Below are 4,370 nucleotides of genomic sequence, written 5' to 3' on the forward strand. Positions count from 1 at the left end.
AATGGCTGACCGGTAACAGCTAAAGGCCAACTAGTCACAGCCGATGGCCATTTACTACTCAAGCCAGCACCTTTCCACGTGAGGCTGAGAGCCTGGAAACTGCTCTCTGGGACTCTGTCCCCACACTCAGCTAGATTTGTATTCAAGATTGAGGCAAATCAAAGACATTTTTAGAAAAACAAAGAATGAGAGCTGACCACTCATAGACCTTTGCTGAAAAAATTCCAAAGGATGTATTTCAATAACAGGGAAACTGAAGGGAGTCCATGGGGGCACCGCCGAGGCCAGGTGCAGCGTGGGGTCGCCATGGCAGAGCTGCAGCAGTTCCGGGTGGAGGAGGCAGTGGACTCCATGGCGAAGAGTCTAGAGAGAGACAACATGTGGAAGATACAGGGCCTCATGTGCCCGTGCAGCACTAGCTTTTGTGAGGAAAGCCAGGCGACCAGGCAGCAGGTGCACCAGGACATTGAGTGCTGCCATGCACCTCTGGCTCAGGCCCTGGTGAGCAGCGAGCTGGAGAAGTTCCAGGACCGCCTGGCCTGGTGCATGATGCATCGTGATGCCAAAGCCAAAGATTCAATACATGCTGGGAGTAAAGAGCTTCAGGTGAAGCAACAGCTGGAGAGTTGTGTGACCACATGAACCTCATTCCAACCATGACCAGGAAGGTGAAAGAGTCTGTCTCATCTATTCAGAAATCAAAGTCCTTGCCATTGGCCATCAGTGCTGAGGACAGGAATCTATTTAAAAAGAAGAGTGAGAATTTTGTTCTTTTAAGTGAAGTTTATGAATGAAGAAATTAAGGATGGCAGCAAGTTTAAGGCATATGTCGCTTGCCTCTGGACACTGGTTCCTTTATGTCTTAATCCGAGAAAATGAGATGGAAAAACTGGTGCTAAAATTTGGGTCAGAGAGGGTGGCCGGTTAGCTCAGTTAGTTGGAGCGCCGTGCTCTTAGCAACAAGGTTGCTGGTTCGATCCCCACATGGGCCACTGTGAGCTGCACCCTCCACAACTAGATTGAAACAACTACTTGACTTGGAGCTGATGGGTCCTGGAAAACACACTTAGAATAAATTTTAAAAAGTTATAAAAATATGGGTCAGAGAGTTTTTGAGAGCCTAAATTTCTTGTGGCAAATGCTTATCCTGGCAGTAAGCGTCTCCCTTGTACTAAGCCAGAGCCCTCCAAGATACCAGATTCTTCTTAGTCCGCAGGTACCAATATGCTGACAGGTTCCGCTAATGTCCCAATGATCTGTGAGGAGAGCTGTTTCTGTTCGCTGCCAACCTCCTATTTACCAGAAGCATCATCACACCAGTTTCCATAAGCTATAAAACAAAGTCCATGAGGTCACTAATTTAAAAGGGGAAGAAAGTTTTCTGGGTCTTTTGTTTTGCTTGGTGTTGTCTTACATACAAGGGCATGAAGTTGATGTAAGATGTGGAGTTGGGAGAGGTGGTTTAGGTAAGAACTTTGAAAGGTTCCTTTGGATATTCATTTCTGGCCATCAGATGTGGCTGTGCATTTCATAAAGTTCTCACACATTACATCGTTCAGCCTGGAGCCGTCCAAAAACATGAGAGGGATGTCACAGTGGGTATGGGAAGCAGACCTTCCTTCTCACTGGCTGCCATGATGGGCCCTGAGGCTGTCTGCAGCAGAGTGACAGGACCATCCTGCAGTGACACTCTCCCTTGAAGGGAAAGAACCTTTTGATTGTGCTATATTTCTGGTATTCAGGAATGAACAGCGGAAGAGGGACTGTTGGGTGCTTAATTAAGAGAGTTATGAAGTACAAGACTTGGAAATAACCTGGTTTTCAGGAATGAAACCTACACCCAGTGTTGCTTACTTAGCCCCTTGAAATAAAATAGCCCTACTGAGACAATCCCTTGACGACAGGAAGGTCAAAGGAGAAAAAGTATGCAACTCTGGTGAGCTGTGGCTCCTTTAGAGCAAAAGAGGGGCAGCCCCCTGTTACCAAATACTACTTTTGCCTGGGGCCTTTGCAACATGCAGTGTGCCTGCTCCAGCTCTGGCACCTTACTGTTTTGATAAGGACCTTGTTGTCTTTTTAGCAGCCTCTTACTTGAAATGATAATATAGCCTGTCTGCTATTTCAGGACTGTGATATATTTTCCTAGTGGTCTGGTTTTAAAAAACAAATAAAGTTTAATTTTTCCTCCAAAAAAAGAAAAAGAAAATAAAGAGGGAAACTGAACCTGGAAGTAAGAAGTGGGATGTAAGAGGTAATATGAATTGTCATTGCTGAACATTCAGTTAAAATGTAAGTAAGTGTAAACTATAAAAACAATAACAATGATAATGAGTGATGGGAGGTTAAACAAGGGGCAACTAAATACTAGACAACCAAAACATGGAAAATGGGAGGATTTTTGCTTGCAGATTGTGTACCGAGTTCTTATCTTGTTTAGAAGGAGGGTAGAGATATTAAATTTTTAGGTCAAATATGCATATTAAACATTTAAAGGTTCCCTAAAAGAATAGAAATGGAACGATAACTTCCAAACCAGAAGATAAAAAAAGAGGAAACAATAAAAAATCAATTCAAGGAAAAAGGAAATTAAGGCATAGTACAAAGAAAATGCAAAATAATGTTAGAAATAAACAAAATAAAAAAGAAATAAATAAAAACATGTCAGTAACCACAATAATATGTATGAATTCAGCTCAGAAGTTATAAAATAGTTTCTCACCTCAGAATATTTTTTAATCCAGAAAAACTGAAATGTGATGACAGAAAAGGGTAGAAGGTAAAGGAATGCAGAAGAAAAATATGCCAACCAAAGAATAACACAAACAAATCGGACATAGCAATATTTATGTCAAATAAAATAATCTTCAAGGTAAAAAGGCAATATTTGAGATTAAGTAGCTCATTGCATAGTAATAAAAGAAAAAGAAAATAGGAATATATAACAGTCACAAACTGGTATGCATCCAACAATAGATCTTCAAAATATATTAAGCCAAAAAAAAAAAAAGAAAAATTCAACAATAATGCATAGAAAAATTAAAACTCCACAATTAGTGGGAATTTTAACACATCTCTTTTAGAAGATACAGATCAAGAAGAGGAAAACTTAAGTGTATAGAAGAGTCAAACAGAATTAAAAGGCTTGATTTAGTAAAATGTGTAGAATTCAATCCAACAATCTGTGAATAGATATTTTCCTCAAGAACACCTAAGAATATACACAAAAATTGACTACATACTTAATTATAAAAATGTCTCAAAAATGTCAAGTAATATCTCACTATCAGGCAAAAATTACTATATAGAAATTATCATACTACCTTATATCATCTATTATTTGACTTAGTGTTTGCTCAAATGCACATATCTTTGGAGAATTGATGAAGAGTGGAAGTTGTCTAAAAAGAAATAAAGGTTATTTTTCCTATTTGCTTGAGATACTGTCTCCTATGATTTCATTATGCACATGTTGCTATTTTCGTTGTGTTATTGAGCTATACATGGGAAGGGTGGTGTCTGATTGGCAACATTTGTTCTAACGTCTATGAATGAAATTTGTGAACTCTCAGTTTGACCTCAGCTTGAGGCTTTGGTGGCAAGGATAAAATGTAGGGTACTAGACAAAATAAGAGTTCTTAAAAATATCTTTTTTTCTTTCTTGTCAACATATTTAAACATTCTCATTAGCTCCGTAGTCTTACAAGAAAAGAGTTGACATATAAAGAAACTCATTACTTTATTAAACATTCTTCTGATCTTAGTCCTGTGAACTTGACAGTATAAGAAACTGTATTAGCAGATTGATGACAAACAAATGATGAACTGAGTCTGACCTCTTTCTCTATCAGGCTGAGACACCCCACTGATATGGTAGACAGATGTTTTGGTGTTTGTTTTTTACATCAAGCTCAGTACAAAAGTGTATACTTCTTAAGCCTATGATACTGCCTTGTTATGAGCAAGGTCTGACAATTAAGTTCAAGAACTCATCCTAGAAAAAATGCTGCATACCTCACTGCTGAATATCACTACGGTCACCTTTGAAGTACTCCCCTTGGGAAGCTATGCACTGATGCCAGCACCTAGTCCATCCTTCAAAAAAATTTTGGAACTCTTTTTCTGGAATGGCCATCAGAGCTGTCGTCGTATTACCCTTAATGTCCTGAATGTCATCAAAATGTCTTCCTTTCAATATTTCCTTTATCTTCGGGTAAAGAAAGAAGACATTGGGGGCCTGATCAGGTGAGTAGGGAGGGTGTTCCAATCCAGTTATTTGTTTACTGGCTAAAAACTCCCTCACAGACAATGCCGTGTGAGCTGGTGCATTGTCGTGATGCAAGAGCCATGAATTGTTGGCGTAAAGTTCAGGT

The 4,370-nt window shown here is 39.5% G+C and overlaps 1 pseudogene; it reads left to right on the forward strand.

Annotated features, from left to right (window-relative positions):
- The first annotated feature begins 306 nt into the window (after positions 1 to 306).
- LOC109455919 (protein FAM136A) lies at positions 307 to 642 on the forward strand (annotated as a pseudogene).
- Positions 643 to 4,370: the final 3,728 nt, after the last annotated feature.

This window comes from Rhinolophus sinicus, chromosome X, assembly GCF_036562045.2.
Source record: "Rhinolophus sinicus isolate RSC01 chromosome X, ASM3656204v1, whole genome shotgun sequence".
NCBI classification, from domain to species: domain Eukaryota; kingdom Metazoa; phylum Chordata; class Mammalia; order Chiroptera; family Rhinolophidae; genus Rhinolophus; species Rhinolophus sinicus.